The following is a 21,617-nucleotide window of genomic DNA, read 5'->3' as shown; positions in this document are numbered from 1 at the left end:
CGTGGCCTTAATTGAGGTACAGCCCCAGCATTTGCCTGGTGTGAAAATGGGAAACCACGGAAAACCATTTTCAGGGCTGCCGACAGTGGGATTCGAACCTACTATCTCCCGAATACTGGATACTGGCCGCACTTAAGCGACTGTAGCTATCGAGCTCGGTAACAATAACATTACATCGACTATTGTTTGTCGTGATATTCTTTGTTTCTTAGCTATCACTCATCTCCGACAGATGCGTATCGAATAAAACAGCCTTCCTGAATATTGGCGAGAAATAACCGGGGAGTTAAGTAACTTTCTTCTTTAGCATGCCTTCCCTTTGGTTCATAAATTTTCTGATATTACTGGTACGTAACACACTGGTTCATCATAGTATTCCAGCAATTCGATCCCAACTCTAACGGGCTGATTTGAGTGAACAGTATACAGTATACGACAGAGGAGTGTTCACAGCTACCCACATCCATTCCGGCATGTCTCAGCCCAGCAGTCGTTGTTGAGAACACGCTAGTGATGGGAATACCGAATGTTTTCAAGTATCGGTAGACTACCGATTGTGAAGCGTGACTATCGAATGAAAACAGTTCTATTTTCTGTTTTCATTCGGTTTGAAATCGGTTACAAAGTATTAACACACGTTTTGTACTGCGATAGTACTAATGACTAGTAATAAGTCATTTGCTAGTAACCACCGAAATGTGGATTGTTGTAATTAAACTACCGATTTTTTTAGCGTGTTTATTTTGTTGGTAGTTATATAAGCGGAAGTATTGAGACTAGTAACAAACTTTGCACAATGTTCGAGTGAGGTGATTTAAAACTGAAATACCTACGTTGATCTATAAAATAAGATAAAATGTCCTGATTAATGTAATTGTGGTCATTACGTTTCATTTTAAATAAAATGCATTTTTGTGTCCCTAACCACAAGTTAATGAATGTAAGATCTTCCGTTCATAAAATAACAAATGTTAGGTAATTTCAGAGGAAGGTTAGGTTTACACCTTATTCTAATGACACCATATATTAAAGTAATGCGAATACAGCAAACTAAACTAAACTAAAAAGTCACATTTTCTTAGGACCAAGTAATAGTACATATATTCATTTAAAAATAACTCCATTCATTTAAGGTTAATGTTCAATCATTAGAGGTTAATGGTTAGTGTATGGAAAGTAATTATAAAAACTATAACATGATTATCTATTGATAACGTGCACAATAATAAAACTGCACTTATCATTATACAACTTTGAGTCGGATATCTATTCATTTATAATAAATGACTCTGACTTCACTCCATAACGAAAGTGGAGGCCGATTTCAGCGCTGACCAGTGGAAACAATTGGAATTTGCGATCCGAGTAAAAAACTGAATGCAAACGGAAACAATCGGTTGTAACGGTAGTTGACGACTACCGAATAATTCGGCAGTTTTCATTCGATAGTCCAGTCACTAGAGCACATCGCCAGTAACTTAGCTCCCAGATCGCTTAGACATCACCGATAATATTCAGCTCTCCGGTGCATTAGTACCACATCCAGCACACACAGCATCCAGACGAACAGCCAGCCAGCTGCGAGCCCCTAGCTCGCTGACATAAGCTACCCGCCGAACACCTCTGTTCAAATCAACAATCGCCAACTGCCCACCAAGGCAGTAACAGCACAATTACAGAAGAAAGCAATTTGTCTAGTTCTTAGTGCGATAAGTTATACGGGTCTTGTCACGGTGAGCTCCGATAACTATACCTGGCCCGACAGTTACTCACTAAGTAGCGCTAAGTGACTTCGAAGCCGGTGCTGCTAGGAGTTTGACCATTCCAGTGCTTCATCCTAAAGCCACTCAAGTATTCCACCTCCCACCCACCCAGGATATGGATAACCCCGGTGGATTGAGTAGCTGGGGCCCGTATTCAGCAGACTTCACCCAGTCAATCTCTTTTTTTTTTTTCTAGTGGCTTTACGTGGCAAAACAGTGAAATGCCAGACTATCAATCAATCAATCAATACTGATCTGCATTTAGGGCAGTCGCCCAGGTGGCAGATTCCCTACCTGTCGCACCGACACAGATAGGTCCTATGGCGACGAACCCAACCTATCACTATCACATTCAACCATTCTCAACCTCGTGACGTCAATAATTATTTTGTTATTGCCGGACCACGAAGCAAGACCCCCACAAAATTTAATTGAGTACAGGCAATTAACTGCCACTTCCCTGCATCCCATCACCCACCTTATCCACAGCATAGAAGAACATCCAAAGCATTTTCTCTACCTTATTCCCAACCACTATTCAGACGAAAAATTCAAAGAAATTCTAAACAACGCCTAGGGAAACTATATGCCTCGCCAAACCACCAATTCAACCAACACCGCAGTGGAAGAAGAAGAAAAAGAAGAAACTGACGAATAAGATCGTCTGTTCATAAAATAACAAATGTTAGGTAATTTCAGACAAAGGTTAGGATTACACCTTATTGTAATGCCACCATATATTAAAGTAATGTGAACACAGCAAACTAAACTAAATTTAAAAAATCATTTTCTTAGGACCAAGTAATAGTGCATATATTAATTTAAAAATAATTCCATTCAGTTAAGGTTAAACGAAGCTCAAGAAGGAGAAGAACATAACTTCGAACATCCCTTCCACTACACCAAACGAAACATCCATTTTCCCATAGCTGATAAATGCAGTTTCCTCATACTACCACTCTCGAACCCAGGACCCATACCACTCACTTGCCAATCATTATCCAAGCAATCCAACCTATAATTAGCCATCATATTGCAGTCATTGAAGAAACCCACAACAGTCACCTAATCATCACCCTCATAAGAAAGAGATATATACTATTCTCAAAAATCTAAATAAACTCCAACACACAGGTATCCCCAACCCAGTCCAAATTAACCCAGTACCAAATATATCAAACGAACATGACCGCTCACCGACTTTCACTCCATCCCCACATCCAACCACAGAATCCGGCACTCAAACTACTTCCTCCAAAAATTCAATCAAAACCAAAAATAAGGAGAATCAAACCAAATCAATCAGAATTCGTCACGAAGCCATAGAAGTCATATCATCATAGAATCAAAAATCCAAACAGATCCACCCTCACTACTGCCAATCCCATCTACCACTACACCCCCCCCCCTTCCCAACCCCACCCCCGCCTCCAACCAACTAAACTACACAAACGGACAGGGCAGAGACTGAATTATCTTGGAAATCAGACGCAAATCCAAGCATACAAGACTCAAGTACACAGACTAGGAGCAGGCGTAAAAACCCTGTACCTAAATCACGAATACACCCCACACAAAATACCGATACAGAGACTGCCTGGCTGCCCATATTTAAAACAGGCAATAAAGAAACACTGCAGACAACAACACCACCTTAAACACACGAACACATCCCCACCTTCCCTCCTAAGCCTTAAAATCACGCCGCCCTTGAACCCGGTCCCTCCACCCACTCACATCTACCCTCAAATTCAAGATCCATACAATTTGTTACAATTACTATTGCTATATCTCCTCACGACCTAGAACAGACCACCCCGAACCCCAGTTACCTCCATACACTCTAAGACCGAAACAAGACACCCCCTTCCCCTGGTTCTCGGAGGCGGGTGCACTGCCATCAAAACGCTGCTTATTAAAACGATGTTGCTTTTGCAAGTTTAACATCCTCACACTCACATTAAAGTAAACGTGTCAGTCTATGACAATTTGACAGTCACTGCGAAACAACACCGGTACAGACACGTTGCGATACCTCGGCAACATTGGGCGTGGTCATTACCTGGATTGGTAACCACCCAGGACTACCACATACCGATACACGTCAGCCAACGCTAAGCAGGGCCGATTTCCTGGTCACCTTACACGAACACACTAACACTTAACAACACACATACAGATTAACAAAACGAATAAATTATGATTATACTGATTAAAATTCACAACTTTCCGCCTCTGTGGTGTAGTGGTTAGTGTGATTAGCTGCCACCCCCAGAGGTCCGGGTTCGAATCCCGACTCTGCTACAAAATTTGAAAAGTGGTACTTGGGCTGGAACGGGGTTCACTCAGCCTCGGGAGGTCAACTGAGTAGAGGTGGGTTCGATTCCCACCTCAGCCTTCCTAGAAGTGGTTTTCCGTGGTTTCCCACTTCTCCTCCAGGAAAATGCCGGGATGGTATCTAACTGAAGGCCACTGCCGCTTCCTTCCCTCTTCCTTGCCTGTCCTTTCCAATCTTCCCATCCCTCCACAAGGTCCCTGTTCAGCATAGTAGGCGAGGCTTCCTGGTCCTGGTCATTCTCCCCAGTTGTATCCCCCGACCCAAAGTCTGAAGCTCCAGGACACTGCCCTTGAGGCGGTAGAGGTGGGATCCCTCGCTGAGTTCGAGGAAAAAAAAACAACCCTGGAGGGTAAGCAGATTAAGAAAGAAAGATGTGAATATTGTACAGTTTTTATTGTGTATATTTGTGTCCTTTGTACATATTTATATATCTTTCATTTTAGATTCATGTCTATTGTACATAGCTCGGATCTTTGTAATTCGGCGTTATGCTGTTGCTGATCCTGAATAAATAAATAAATAAATAAATAAAAAGAGATATTCGGTTTAATCTGCCCTCTGGTGGGCCTAGAGTAAAACATAACGTCGAAATTGACGATCCAAATGGTGACAGATTAAATGCTTGCAGACTGCAGCTAAGGCCATGCGATTATTATTATTATTATTATTATTATTATTATTATTATTATTATTATTATTATTATCATGCCTGCCAACTTTTGAAAAAGGCTATCAGTAAAACTCACGTTCGACAAAAATCTAACGATTTTCGACGTACCCCGCCTTGACGAAAATAGTACTTCTGGGCTACAAAATACAAGAATTCATGCTTTAAACAGGATACTTCAAAGAAATCATATTACTTACATCATAGGCCAATGATTTGTAGATGAATATAATAATCAAGAAGAAAGCCATGTTAAACAGCAGCAGGCGTGGAGAATATTAGTTTGGAGCATACATAACAGGACTTCCTTGATAAATTAAGCACATAATTGCGATAATTGAAAAAGGATTTGCACAATAAAACTCGTTTAACGTAACTCACGCAAGAATTAATATAATACACACTGCAAATCAAACGCTAGTTCGACTTGAAAGTCATAGTTGTGGCCTTTTTAGCTTCCTGCAAAAAGTCTTCAGAAAATATTTTGTCATGACAAGGACCAGAACTCTTGGTCTTCAAGACAGAAATAAACTCCAGAGATTAATTGGACATGGATGATCTGTTCTATTTTTTTCACAAGGCTGAAATCAGGTTCACATTGCGCATTGCTGAACTCATTCACCACCTTATCTGTTAGTTTCATTCTCTTCCTTGCATAAAATGACAGGAAACCTTTCCAAGAATAAAACGAATGGAAGAAAACTGTGCATCCTAAATTTTGTCTAACCTAGCAACTTGAGCATGCTTTAACACATCAACCTTGAGTGGAAACTTGCTGATGATGTTGTCACAGACAGTACAAAAGTAGTTTCTCACTTATGAAAAGAAAAGGGATTTATCTGTATCATGGAGATCATTCACTATGTGGAAGTCTGAATGCCAATAACTAACTCACCATCACATAAATCGTTGCGTCCACCATGTGCAATATTAATATCACACACACATACCGTGCAAAGGGCAAATTTTTCTCCCTTTCTTCATTTTTTTACGCACGTAAAATCAACAGAATATGATTCTTTAAATATCTGGAAGTACTGTTCGTAAACAAAGAACACCACTCGCGTGGTCAAAGAATATAGGTTAGATCACAACAAGTGAACTGAGCGGAACAAAGAATTTGCGGAGCTCTGCCTGTCGACACCTAAGATTCACACTGAAGAACTGTTATCCCGGCTTTAAATTAAATTCCAATAACGACATAGACATCACATGGTTAAAAATACCAATCATATCAAAAAATGAGTTATCGACTATCGTGGACTGGCCTTCGACAAAGACCGAGCGTGCTTCGACCCACGCAAACAATCGATTATACGGAAGTGGAGTGATTATCGAATGCTGTTTCAAATTTTTGTCCGCGAAGTCGTAAAATGACACCGTCCATCCATAAAACCGTAAAATGCAGCCATTTCCGTAAATTTTACGGATAAGCCGTACATGTTGGCAAGTAGGCTATGTATTATTATTGCCCTGAGGGGAGTAAATTAAAATTTTATCATATTGATATTTTACGTAGTATTCCCCGCCCGGCTACTCATTAGTGCCTCCCAGCTGACGAGCGTTTTGGGGGAGAACACCGACCAATGAAGGTAAAAATCCCCGACCCGGCCGGAAATCAAACACGGGACCCCCTGAACCGAAGACCAGTACGCTGACCATTCAGTCAACGAGTCTGACACTTTGAGCGTGAGAAAGTAACATGGAGATTCGATTAATAATATTTTTATTGAGCCTATAGCCGGGCTCAGTGGCTCAGGCGGTAGAAATGCTGGCTTTCTGAGCCCAAGGTGCAATCCTGCTTCAGTCATGTGGAAGATTCTCATATAACTTACATCAGCCTCGTATGGGTGGATTTACCAGAATGTTAAAAGACTCCTGTGGGACAAAAATTTCCGGCACCTCGGTTTAGTGTCAAACTCGTGTCAGACTCGTTGGCTGAATGGTCAGCATACTGGTACTCGGTTCAGAGGGCTTCGGGTTTGATGCCCGGCTGGTTAATTACTCTAGCTCGGGGTCTAGGTGTTTGTGTTCGTCTTAATACACATATGTACCTACATACACACATTACACTAGAAACCACCACAGAAACACGCAATAGTGGATACAGCCCTCCACATAGGGTTGGCGTTAAGAAAGGCATCAGGCCGTAAAACTGGGCTTAATATAGATATGTTGCCGACCCCAAGAAAATGGGAAGAGGTCGGGAAAACGAGGTAAAACTGTTCCGTATTTCAATTAAAAAGTGAGGGTGAGATTGAATCAAGGCGCAGAAAAGCTAATGCTGGACGAAGCATTTTTACACTGGTCAATCGTCAAACTTCGCTTTACGGGAATGAAAGCTGGTTGGACCTAGGATATCTTCTCCATAAATTGGAAATAACAGACATGAAAGTAGCGAGAATGATTGCTGGTACAAACAGGTGGAAACAATGACAGGAGGGTACTCGGAATGAGGAGATAAAGGCTAAGTTAGAAATGAACTCGACTGATGGATGAAGTTGTGCGTATAAACCGGCAAATGGAGGATAGGTTACCCAACAGAATAACTGACTCGGTTATGGGGGTTAAAAGAAGTAGAGGGAGACAGAGACGATGATGGTTGGACTCGGTTTCTAATTATTTACAGATAAGAGATATAGAACTAAACGAGACTACGAAGTTAATTACAAACAGAAGATTGTAAAGGCTTTTTGCAAATTCAATTCCTAGTCATTAAGGGATATATATATTGTACTTTGTAATGTATGAGAGACAGACAAAAATGATGAGGAGTTTTTGCCCGTGATTTATTAAAATAACTACATAACATTTTCTTTTAAATAAATATATTCGTACCGGGTGAGTTGACCATGTGGTTAGGGGCGCGCAGCTGTGAGCTTGCATCCGAGAGATATTGGGTTCGAATCTAACTGTAGATGGTTTTCCGTGGTTTCCCATTTTCACACCAGGCATGTATATATATTCGTAGGGAGGAAGCAGAATGGCAGAAACAGCCATCGTTTCGTTGCCTTCATTTTACTCCTTCTGTGCTGCTCTGGTAGGCCTACAAGCATCGTTTAGTCCCTCACTGTGTGAACCGCAGGCAGCTCACTTGTAGTGAAGTCATCTACAGTATTTATTTGTTGCGTGTGTGTTTTTAGGTTTTCAAATCAGTGCGTACTTGTCGTGTGTTGAGTGAGAGTTGGCTCTATATTGCATATTATCTTTGTGTGTTCTATTATTAAATACTGTACAGAAGTTGTAATAATAATAATGTTAATGACTATTGAATTTTCACGACCGCATTGTAATTGAAACCGACTTTCAACCTATTAGGTCGTGTTACTTACATTTAGTACGTGTTGAAGAGATGTTAAGTACAGAACAAAAATGGCCAACCAGACACCAGTGGGATCCGAACCCACAACCTCCCGATTTCGCGTCGGTTGTTCTTCAACACGTACTAAATGTACGTAACACGACCTAATAGGTTGAAAGTCGGTTTCGATTACAATGCGGTCGTGAAAATTCAATATTCATTGACTTAGCCCTCAACGGGCAACTTAAACGCACTCTACAGTGTGATGGTAGTAGTACCAGACCTGTAGCTCAGATCCTTTCCAACAGAACAAAAATGGCCTAGGCCACTATAGCTCAATTGGTAGAGCAACCGACGCGAAATCGAAAGGTTGTGGGTTCGGATCCCACTGGTGTCTGGTTGGCCATTTTTGTTCTGTACTTAACATCTCTTCAACACGTACTAAATGTACGTAACACGACCTAATAAGTTGAAAGTCGGTTTCGATGATGATAATAATAATGTTATTTGCTTTACGTCCCACTAACTACTTTTAACGGTCTTCGGAGACGCCGAGGTGCCGGAATTTAGTCCAGCAGGAGTTCTTTTACGTGCCAGTAAATCTACTGACACGAGGCTGGAGTATTTGAGCACCTTCAACTACCACCGGACTGAGCCAGGATCGAATCTGCCAAGTTAGGGTTAGAAGGCCAGCGCCTTAACCGTCTGAGGTGCTCAGCCCGGCGACAAAAGTTGTTACTGAAGATTTTGGTGTTGTGGTGTGCAGCGATACCTCATGGTATAACTTGAAGAAATTGCCGCGTGTCTTATTTGTGCTCGATTTTGTTATTTAGCTCTTCTTTCTTAAGCGCATTTTAATTTTACCATTTTTACGACCGTATTTAATTTTTACTATTGTTCTGTGAGCGACATAAAAGCACAGTAGCACCCAGCGTTACCTGAGAAAATTTATTAAATGCATCCCTCACCCCTCGAGCCCATAAAAAATATTATTTTTCTATTTTCTCCCCCAATTTGCCTTACACTTCAATGCTGAGGTTTTTATGTCCCATAGTTTACCTCTAATTCTGTACAAACAAACAAAAAAGCCTATGTATCCCCCACCCCCACCCCGTCCCATTAGTTCATAAAATAATTTTCAGCTTAGTTTTTCCGCTTTATATATTTAACTTAAATACTGAATTTCACAAATGTATGTGCCGCCGCCTTCCCTTGATGCCGTTGAGCAGAGCCGTTCGGTATGACAACCCTGTTGTCATAAGAGCAATACTCTTAACTTGGAATGAACTATAAATCTGTTCTCAAAATCGGGAGATAAGTCTCTGCGATCAGGAGAAAGGGAGGAGGACCAAAAACAGATAGTCTCTCTCTTGAATCGGGAGAGTTGGCACGTCTGTATATTATTATTATTATTATTATTATTATTATTATTATTATTATTATTATTATTATTATTATTATTATTATTATTATGTGCCAATTTAATGTTTTAACGTCTGTTGTTTATAATGAAATTTGCTTATTAGATTACAGAACACCATTACAAATATATTACTATTATTATACGAACCGGAATGGACGCCTGTGTTTGAACTTCGGGATTTCCGGAATACCTCGGAGGACAAAAGCGTCCTTTAACAACAAATGAGGAGGGGGCTGTTCTAGGAACTGAACTATAAATAGCGGTGCTCCTGGAAGAAGTAGCCAAGATGGACATCGGTTGACATTTCGAAGAAATACCAATTAGTGGGAAATGCTAGCACAACAAAGGCTACCCAGTAGGAGTCCGAACGCACATCAATGCAGCCTACACCTGGGGTTGTCTAGAGACAGCAGTTTCAAAATCACTTGTTGTAACCAGTTGTTGGGTGCAAGTGATAGAATAAATGATAACAAAAGAAAAAATAATGCATTTTCTACGTTCAGTTCTCACTTTCCGACACGGAAGACTGAAAATTTCTGGATCTCCGAGAACGAGCGTGACTGAAAGCAAGAAGGACGTTATGGTAAATATTTCTCGACTAGTTTATACAGGTACACTTGACCAATAAATATTTGCACTTCTTTGCCTTTTTTTTTTTTAGAATGAGTTTAAATAATAACATTCGCTTCAAACTGCCGTAATCGCTACCTGTCAATACCCAATAACATAGAACTAGCCTATGCATATCACTGGAGAAATGTACAAATGAACAGTAAAGAGTTAGGAGAGAAACATTTTATTACGAAAGACCACATACTGTTACAACGACTAACGCAGTGTACAAGCACGCACAGAATTCGTTACAAACAAATAAGTAATGAACTAAATAGCAGATTCTTAGTAAAGGAACACGAAACTGATAAGAAAACCTTAAAAGAATGCAAGGAACATTTTATACAATTATATCAAAGCATTTGTAGAACCGGCTTTTATAAACAACTATCTCTTCTGTACACATAGTTTGATTCGATCAGTGGCTTAATTGCTGGCTTCCCACCCAGAAGACTGAGGTTCTAATCCCGCTCAAACCTGGGTTGAAATTCTCATCTCAAAAATCACGTGCCGTCAGGACATGCATCAGGCCTTAAACACCGACCAAAACCAAAATGAGCCTGAGTACGCTTAGTTCCATCTACCCCAGAAATAGCCAGGACAAGCTGAAGTTTCTAACGCCGATTCCAAATAACTGCGAAAGGACCAGGAAGAATTTTTGTACACGACATTGACGCCCCCCTCCTTTTTTTTTTTTTTTTTTTACTGCTGACAGGGTACCGAAGGAAAATATGTTCGCCATACTGGGGGACTATGTAATTAAAGGTAGATTATTAAAAGCAATCAAAGGTATTTATGTTGACAATTGGGCTTCAGTGAGAATTGATGGTAGAATGAGCTCATGGTTCAGGGTACTTACAGGGGTTAGACAAGGCTGTAATCTTTCACCTTTGCTGTTCGTAGTTTACATGGATTATCCGCTGAAAGGTATAAAATGGCAGGGAGGGATTCAGTTAGGTGGAAATGTAGTAAGCAGCCTGGCCTATGCTGACGACTTGGTCTTAATGGCAGACTGTACCGAAAGCCTGCAGTCTAATATCTTGGAACTTGAAAATATGTGCAATGAGTATGGTATGAAAATTAGCCTCTCGAAGACTAAATTGATGTCAGTAGGTTAGAAATTCAACAGAATTGAATGTCAGATTGGTGATACAAAGCTAGAACAGGTCGATAATTTCAAATATTTAGGATGTGTGTTCTCCCAGGATGGTAATATAGTAAGTGAGATTGAATCAAGGTGTCGTAAAGCTAATGCAGTGAGCTCGCAGTTGCGATCAACAGTATTCTGTAAGAAGGAAGTCAGCTCCCAGACGAAAATATCTTTACATCGGTCTGTTTCCAGACCAACTTTGCTTTACGGGAGCGAAAGCTGGGTGGATTCAGGATATCTTGTTCATAAGTTAGAAATAACAGACATGAAAGTAGCAAGAATGACTGCTGGTACAAACAGGTGGGAACAATGGCAGGAGGGTACTCGGAATGAGGAGATAAAGGCTAATTTAGGAATGAACTCGATGGATGAAGCTGTACGCATAAACCGGCTTCGGTGGTGGGGTCATGTGAGGCGAATGGAGGAGGATAGGTTACCTAGGAGAATAATGGACTCTGCTATGGAGGGTAAGAGAAGTAGAGGTAGACCAAGACGACGATGGTTAGACTCAGTTTCTAACGATTTAAAGATAAGAGGTATAGAACTAAATGAGGCCATAACACTAGTTGTAAATCGAGGATTGTGGCGACGTTTAGTAAATTCACAGAGGCTTGCAGACTGAACGCTGGAAGGCATAACAGTCTATAATGATAATGTACGTATGTATGTATGTATGTATGTATGTATGTATGTATGTATGTATGTATGCTTTTACTTTGCACCCACTCACAGTTCTTAATAGCGACGATGGGATAGGACTGGGAAGAAAGCCACTACGGCCTTAATTAAGGAACATCCTCAGCATTTGCATGGCATGAAAGTGGGACACCACGGGAAAACCATCTTCAGGGCTACACTGACAGTGGGGATCGAAACCGTCACCTCCCGAATGTGATGATGATGCTTGCTGTTTAAAGGGGCCTAACATCGAGGTCATCGGCCCCTAATGGTACGAAATGAGACGAAATGGAATGACAAATTAAAAGTCCAAAATTCTCCACTGACCAGAATTCAAAACGTGAGGACGACGAATGAATGGATGGAGATGAATTTAAAACAACCAGTGGATGCGACCCGCAATGCCTTACATTCACAAATTCTGACGTAAAACAATAGGATTACTGACCAAGGGACTGCTGCTATAGCATAACATTGAATCGATGATGCTTGCAGTCTAAAGAGGGTCCAAAATCCAAGTTATAGGCCTCTCATAACGGTACTTATCGCTAGGAATGTAGAACCATGTTATTTGTCATGCTGCGTTACTAATCAAAAGTAGCAGAGACTCGCGGTATTCCACACATTATGGTACTACTCACAGGTTATGAAATTCGACATATACTACAGACCTATGGTTTTTCTCAAATTGCGGCGCCATTTACAGGCAACGCAACCCTACGGTGTTCAGCACATAAGAGTACTAACCACAGGGACCTTCCCCTATCCCGCGGTGTTCTTTATATAGTCGGTACTAATCATAGGCAAGGCAGAACCATGGTAGCTATCATCCCATGGTCTCGCTCATATGATGGTACTAATCACAGGTACTGCAAAAGCCGACCGCACGGTGCTCCTGTGTGCTACTAATCACAAACCTATTTGGTACCTAATATAGTGGTACTACGCGCAAGTAAAAGCGACCCATGATGTTCTCCGCGTGGTGGTACTAATCACAAGTAGTTTCATGGTTGCAAGACAATAATCCCTTGGTCGCCCCTTTTAGTCACCTCTTATGACAGGCAGGAGATACCGTGGGTGTATTCTTCGTCTGCGTCCCCCACCCACAGGGGGTCCTCCCGAATGTAAGCTCATATCTACGTGACCTGAACGGGGTCAGATTTTGTAATTGCAGTACTGTAGTACCGGGCGAGTTGGCCGTGCGGTCGGGGGCACGCGGCTGTGAGCTTACATCCGGGAGATAGAGGGTTCGAATCCCACTGTCGGCAGCCCTGAAGATGGTTTTCCGTGGTTTCCCATTTTCATACCAGGCGAATGCTGGGGCTGTATCTTAATTAAGGCCACGGCCGCTTCCTTCCAACTCCTAGGCCTTTCCTATCCCGTCGTCGCCATAAGACCTATCTGTGTCGGTGCGACGTAAAGCAATTAGCAAAGTACTGTAGTAGTGTCTTCTGGCGGACACGAGTGGCAGCAGAAGTGACAGAGCACGCCTCAACACACAATATCGGTCAATGTAATGTTATTGTGGCTTAGGACATCGTACACTGTCACTTATTTTCTTCCCGCTTGGTGATATTATGGCATACGAGAGCTCTAGGTTTTCAGCACCATCTTTCATGGTCCATATTTTCCCCGAACTCTTCGAGTGATCTTTCCTTCACGATTGTATTCGCCTTTCGATAGTCATCTTCGCTATCCTGATAAACAGAGGGTAAAAATCACGCGGTTTCGTAACTTAAGAAAACAATAACCATCACCACCACTACCGTATTCACCAGTTATTTAGTTACAATGATCGCTGAACAATAATTATACTTTTTACGACAAAAATATAGAAACTTTATTAAACAGACCCACACATATTCAAACTATTTTCTTACAAGACATTGTTAAAATAAATTATTCCTTCTATGTCAAGTAGTCAGCCCGAAGGCTGGTTGAATCCTCAACAGCTCAATCATCGGTCACAGATGGCCCGTCGCTCAAAAGGTGCTCTTGGGAAATGAGGAGTGAGCTACTGTAGTTTACCGTTGCTTGCCTCACCAAGCCAGAAGTATTTGTAGCTATTACATACCAGTCTGCCAAACCCACGGCAGTACATTCAACAACAGACCCTATGAGTGACATTTTCACACCATTCATAAGAGGGACTGGCTGCATAAAGGAACAGCATTACAGTACTAGCATCACTCATGCCTCTGAAAGGCCTCGAAAACTGTTGGTATTTCTCATTCACCAGAACAGAGGGGAGGTGTGTGTGTGTGTGGGGGGGGGGGGTAATTTGAAAAATAATGTTAACGTTGAGCATAAACCAAAATGTATTAGTGTTATATTATTTTTGAGGCCAATTTGCATTATTTTAGGTCCATGGGTCAGGTTGTAATTTGAATAATGCTGATTTAGCAAATAAAAAAGACATTGCAGGTTTATCCCTTGCCTAGCTGTCTTGTGGCCATGATATGGCGCTGTCCTGACGAGAAATAGGCCTACCACTTGCTTATGGCTACGTCAGTTGCAGTTTTCCAAGGCTGATCCATTTTCTGTCAGCTATATGTCATCTCCTACAGCTCATTCCACAGTGTAGTGATGTCCTGGGAAAGTCCCTGCTTCCTGTTTTTATCCTGTTAAGGGGGGTCATGACTGAAATATTGTTAATGATAAAATATCGAATTACTGGGCGAGTTGGCCGTGCGGTTAGGAGCGCGCGGCTGTGAGCTTGCATCCGGGAGATAGTGTGTTCGAATCCCACTGTCGGCAGCCCTGAAGACGGTTTTCTGTGATTTCCCATTTTCACACCAGGCAAATGCTGGGGCTGTACCTTAATTAAGGCCACGGCCGCTTCCTTCCTACTCCTAGACCTATCCCATCGTCGCCATAAGACCTATCTGTGTCTGTGCGACGTAAAACCACTAGCAAAAAAAAAAACGAATTTTCAATTTTACCTTTAAAAATTCCCCAATTACTTCTTTTTCAAATTTTACCTAACGCCATTTTGAATGCTCTAAATTCCGGATTTAAAGGGTAGTGGTGCAGCGTTTATAGAACTAACTTTTTCAGCTCTTTGGCTTGTATAAAATGCTCGTTGCGACAAAGTTGTTAACAGATTCACCTGAAATTTTCATATATAATGTTTCAATATGTTCATCAATTAAATACAGTTCTGTATTTTATTACCAGCTGAATACAGCCTTCATATGTTTGTTCCTAAAATAGCACTACACTAGATTTTTATTTTATGAATAATCAAAATTTGAAAAATTATATCTAAGAGAGTTTACATCATTCACAAAATACTGCAGTTACTGCAAAGCACGCGACTCCGTTAATAACTTTGTTCGGCTCACCTACAATAAGTGCTCAGGAAACTTGTAGAGTTTGTGATGGCTCGCCTGATCCCTTGGGAGATATTCGCCCTTTTTTAGGAATATTCTTTAGTTGAAGCCATTCTGATAGCAAAAAAATCCTCATTTATACCACCGCCAAAGTTCCATACATGTAGGCTGAGAGCATTCAGCCCCAGGGACTCTGAACTTTGGAGCGTGGGTTGGCGACCACGGGGTCCTCAGCTGAGTCCTGGCATTGCTTCCACTTACTTGTGCCAGGCTCCTCACTTTCATCTATCCTATCGGACCTCTCTTGGTCAACTCTTGTTCTTTTCCGACCCCGACGCTATTAGGTTTGCGAGGGCTAGGGAGCCTTTCATTTTCACGCCCTTCGTGGCCCTTGTCTTCCTTTGGCCGATATCTTCATTTTTCGAAGTGTCGGACACCTTCCATATTTTCCCTCTGATTAGTGTTATACAGAGGATGGTTGCCTAGTTGTACTTCCTCTTAAAACAATAATCACCACCACCACCACTGAGAGCATTCAATTCATTCAGTCACTCATTCATTAACTGAATGCTCACTTCCCAGTTGGTGTATATACGTGACCGGGAGAAGAGTGTTTAATCATTAATAAGAATGTTATTTGCTTTACGTCCCACTAACTACTTTGTTTTTTGGAGACACCAAGGTGCCGGAATTTAGTCCCGCAGTTCTTTTAGGTGCCAGTAAATCTACCGACACGAGGCTGGCGTATTTGAGCACCTTTAAACGCCACCGGACTGAGCCAGGATCGAAACTGATAAGTTAGGGTCAGAAGGCCAGCACCTTAACCGTCTGAGCCACTCCGCCCTGCTCGAACGAATATAAACAGACAAAACTTGAACTGAACTTATTCTCGGTTTTTGTATACCTAATTCGAGATAAAAACGAAGCATCTTCAAAAAATCTTGGGAATACATACAACATTATAATTTTATTTGAATAGATTGAGCAGCGCAAGATAGGGTGGCATGGAACGTTGCATCAAACCAATTGATGAACTGATGACCCAAACAACACGTGGAACTAAGGCTTAAGCAAATATAAAGGTCAAACTAACCCTTCCCAAAGTAGAAAGAAATGTTGACAATGTTTAAGGAAATGTAATAATAATAATAATAATAATAATAATAATAATAATAATAATAATAATAATAATAATAATAATAATGAAATGTATGGCTTTTAGTGCCGGGAGTGTCCGAGGACAAGTTCGGCTCGCCAGATGCAGGTCTTTCGATTTGACACCCATAGGTGACCTGCGCGTCGTGATGAGGATGATGAAATGATGATGAAGACGACACATACACCCAGCCCCCGTGCCAGCGAAATTAACCAATTAAAGTTAAAATTCCCGACCCTGCCTGGAATCGAACCCGGCAGCCCTGTGATCAAAGGCCAGCACGCTAACCATTTAGCCATGGAGCCGGACAAAATAATAATAATAATAATAATAATAATAATAATAATAATAATAATAATAATAATAATAATAGAGGTGCCAACCTGTGAAATGGGTTTTCAGTAATCCCCCTTCATATAAAAAGTATCGCCTACCTTCTCGATCTCTTTTGCCCTTCACGACAACAATCTGAAGTATTTGATATTACACAGTAAAATTTGCGCAATACCAGTTAGTTCTGTTAAAAATAGTATCTGTGTCTTGTTTCGCACCCAGCAGCTGCTTTTCAGTGTGGATTTCCTTGAAGCATCCTTTCCCCGGTGATGGAATCTTCGCCTTCTGAACCATAAGAGATTCCAATGTAGATATGCTCAATGTAGACCTGAATTCCTTCAAATTTTTCCTACCAACACTGAAAAAACCCGTTCTGTGGGAGAGTTACAGTCAGTTACACTTAACACTATAAATACAATATTACCTAAGGTTCTATAAAGGAGAAGAGCTCTTTCAATCACAATGAATTTTCAACGCTCAGGGGTAGCAAACGGAAGTGACGATCGAAGAATCGTTACCAACTCACAAGCGCTGAAAAGAGAAGGGTTGAGCAATAACGCTCGAAAGGATTCATTTTCCCCCTTTTCTTTTTCTCCCCGTGGAAATTTGTTTTTGTGACCCTGTCGCTTTTTCGTAATAATATCCCCTTTGACCGTAATGCCGTAATCGTGAGGTGAAATGCGTAATAATTACGGATAATTCGTAATAGTTGGCACCTCTGTAATAATAATAATAATAATAATAATAATAATAGGCCTAATAATAATATATTCGGCCCACTAACTACTTTTACGGTGACACCCAGGGGCGGTAAATCTAACAACACATTCAAATACTAGCGGACTGAGAGGGGATCGAACCCACCGATTTGGACTTTACCGTCTGAGCATCTCAGCCTCACAATAACGGAATAAAATAAGAAGTCGTGCAGAGTAATGATGGTATTTTAACAAGTAGACTTGCTACTCTTAGCATCACATCGTTTTCAATGACGAAATAAGAGATCTGCCTCACAAGTTTTCCCTCATGCATTGACCTTAGCCTTCCTTTCAAAGCCGGCCACAGTCTGAGAGCTACACTCGCTGCATTCTCACTTACTACAAGCACTTCCACTTAACAGATTTTCGTAAACATTCCGATCAAGACAGGTGGCAATCTGGACATTGGGAACACCTTTAAGTAGGATTAGTTCGATCACGTAGAGCATGCAGATTCCGACACTTTGTAATGCAGACTAAAGTGTTGAGTGTGAGAGATGCCGCATGCTGGAATAAACCCTGAGAGCATTTACCGTGTGTTACCCGAACCATCTTTCACAAGATCAAAGGTAAACAACTTAAGTTTTCCTGAATGTGTAACAAATCTGATGTATTTAAACGAATGTAATACTTTCTAGGTGCATTTGAATATATTATTGATTTGATTAGTAAACAGTGACGTACAAAAGAGGGGGCACAAAACAGGAATGCTAAATTGTTCCGTTAATGTTAATTAATTTCGTGTGGTTATTTCTAGCCGAATGCAGCCCTTGTAATGGAGACCCTCCGATGAGGGTGGGAGGCATCTGCCATGTGTAGGTAACTGCGTGTTATTGTGCTGGAGGATAGTTTTGTGTGTGTCGGGCTGAGTGGCTCAGACGGTTAAGGCGCTGGCCTTCTGACCCCAAATTATTATTATTATTATTATTAATTTTCCACTAATTGTAGTTACAATTTAGGGATGGTGAATGGAGAAAGGGCATAGCCCCACATACACAAAAGTGCCTCCATCAGTCTGGTAGTATTTGAAGGTGCTCAAATACGACAGCCTCGTGTCGGTAGATTCACTGGCACGTGAAATAACTCCTGCGGGACTAAATTCCGGCACCTCGGCGTCTCCGAAGACCGTAAAACTAATTAGTGGGACGTAAAGCAAATAACATTATTATTAATTATTATTATTATTATTATTATTATTATTATTATTATTATTATTATTTGTGGTGTGTGAGTTGCAGGGATGTTGGGAACAGCACAAATACCCAGCCCCCGGGCCATTGGAATTAACCAATGAAGGTTAAAATTCTCGACCCGGCCGGGAATCGAACCTGGGACCCTCTCGAATAAATATACATAACCAAACTGTGCAAAATATGATACTCGACCTTTTAAGTTTCAAATACTTTCTCTATAAGTGGAATAATAACCCGAGATAATCGATATTTCTTTTTACACACATTTAAATTTTTTAAACTATTTGTTTTTCGTCGCAGTGACTGAGATAGGTATTACGGTGACGACGGGGTAGGAAAGGGCTAGGAGTGGGAAGGAAGCGACCGTCGCCTTGATTAAGGTACAGTCCCAACATCCGTCTGGTGTGAAAATCGGAAAACTACGGAAAGCCCCAGGCTTTATGTCCACACCAGGCAAATGCTGGGGCTGTACCTTAATTAAGGCCACGGCCGCTTCCTTCCCATTCCTAGGCCTTTCCTATCCCATCGTCGTCATAAGACCTATCTGTGTCGATGCGACGCAAAGCAAAATAGCTATGTCCCCGCATGTTCAGTGTGAATGCTGAGTTGGTATCTTAGCTTTGTACTAACACGTACACCATCGACACACACGAAACAAAAACACAGTTTACAATGATTAAAAAAGACAAAGTCACCTCCGTACAGGCCATGAAGGCCCTTGGAGGAGTGGAAGGTAAAGGCCTCCACCATTGTTAACCACGGCACGTGATGGGTAGAGTGGTTAGCTCTACGCCCGGCCGCCTTTGCCCCCAGGAATTAACCTGGTACTCGCTCAGTCCGGTGGTATTTGAAGGTGCTCAAATACGACAGCCTCGTGTCGGTAGATTTACTGGCACCTAAAAGAACTCCTGCGGGACTAAATTCCGGTACCTCGGCGTCTCCGAAGACCGTAAAAGTAGTTAGTGGGACGTAAAACAAATATCATCATCATTATTATTAACTTGGTACTCATTTTTGGTGTAGGCTGAGTGAACCTTAGGCCCATATGCACCTCCGGAAGTGGAAATCTCGTTTCTGAAATTTTACGACTTCCTTACGGGGATTCGAACCCACGTTCTTCCGGGCGAACCGAACACGCCTTTACCGCCTCGGCCAGGCAGCCCCTTTACAAGGATTAAGCCGAACAAAATCAAAAGCTTGCAGTTTTACGTGATTGCTGATATCCTGATCATTGCCACAGGACATCCAGTTTTACGTGGAAGTCGAACCACAGGCGTGTGAGTATTTGATGATGTATATCTTACTTTTAATTTCCAAATAAAATGTTAGTAATAGATTTCAAATTCTTGGTTAATTCTCACTTGACTTTTAAACAGTGTCAACACGCCATTTAAAGATCGGCCCTATATCTGCCACTTCTCTAGTGAAGAAAGTACACACACAAAATATATTATGTAGAAAACAGGAAGGTAGAAAAGAAATGTCTCAATCACATCCGTATGTTTGTCTTTCGGGTATAAACCAGTTGTCAGCTACCATTCTACGCTCATAATAGGATACGATTTAAATTCCTAAGTATGGTATTTACGAATTCCTCAAAGCGGCAAAGTTTTGTCTCTCTACAGATCAGCATGCAATAAAACACCAGTGGAGCAAATTACCAGCATTGATTACGTTAGATTATAATGGTTTGTAACTATTAAGAAATCTTGAACAATATTCCAGATAAGTTTCACTGACACAGTGCTCCGGGTGAAATCATAAACACACGAAAGCTGCTACTCGTATCTGCACTGCACTGCCTAGATGTAACACTACGGAAATCTTGTCAAATTCTAAACTGACTTGAAACAAGAGAAAACTTCACAGGGCAATGTCACTTACCTTGAACGATTACGTTCCAGAGCTAGCTCACGGCAGGCTTCAGGCATACCTAGCATGGAGGTTAACTTGTTGGTACACAAAACACAACTCAGGTAGTCTGCAAGCAAGTCGAGCCCTTACTGAATGTGTGGCCTGGTGAGTGAAAGGACCGGGATGTCCCAACGGCCTATGGGCACCCTTCGCCCCCACAGGATGCCTACCACAAAACTGAAATATCTCTAGTAATTAGAGGCGGAACAAACAAAGACTTGCATTGCCTACCACAAGTCAAGGTGATGAGGACCTTCAGCTTCGTGCTCTAATTGGCGTTTGTTAGTTGGTCCCTCTCCGGAGATATCCATCACCTCGCAGTCCACAGACTGGTTTTATGTAGCTCTCCATACCACCCTTCCTGTGCTAATCCTTTCATTTCTACGTAACTAGTACACCCTACATCTGCTTGTCATATTCATACCTTAGTGTGCCTCTACCGTCCTTACCACCCACATTTCCCTCGAAAACCAACTGAACAAGTTATAATAATAATAATAATAATAATAATAATAATAATAATAATAATAATAATAATAATAATAATAATTTTCCTTCAGGCTAGCAACCCGTCGGAAGGACATTTGATTGCTTTCAAGTCTTGCAAAAAGAAAAAAAGCAAGACCGTAACGGGACACATGGCCCAATACTTGGAAGGAAGATGATGATAATGGTGATGATGATGGTAATAATAATAATAATAATAATAATAATAATAATAATAATAATAGACTAACTAAACGAATCCTCAAGTACCTTTGGGAAAAGAAATCAACTACCACCTGGATTCAAGAAGTCAAGAAAGACTGGAAAGGAGCAACATACGAGAAGAAGAATTATTGGAAAGAAAGATTTTTAGGAAGAAAGTCTTACAAATGGAAGGATTCCAAGGGAGGAAGGAAAAGAAAACAGGCACAAAGTGGACTGAAGACAGGAAAAAGAAACACAGTGAAACAATGAAAGAATACTGGAAGAAAAGGAAAGAACAACTAAGGAGGA

The 21,617-nt window shown here is 41.2% G+C and overlaps 1 protein-coding gene across 3 annotated transcripts in view; it reads right to left on the bottom strand.

Moving 5' to 3' along the window:
- LOC136876976 (homeobox protein OTX2) overlaps positions 1–21,617 on the bottom strand; it is a 536,701-nt gene that overhangs the window by 127,118 nt on the left and 387,966 nt on the right. The gene's annotated exons all lie outside the window — the stretch shown is intronic.

This window comes from Anabrus simplex, chromosome 7 (genome assembly GCF_040414725.1).
Source record: "Anabrus simplex isolate iqAnaSimp1 chromosome 7, ASM4041472v1, whole genome shotgun sequence".
NCBI classification, from domain to species: Eukaryota; Metazoa; Arthropoda; class Insecta; order Orthoptera; family Tettigoniidae; genus Anabrus; species Anabrus simplex.
Note: the sequence above shows the minus strand (reverse complement) of the source record. Positions and strands in the feature narration are given on the sequence as shown.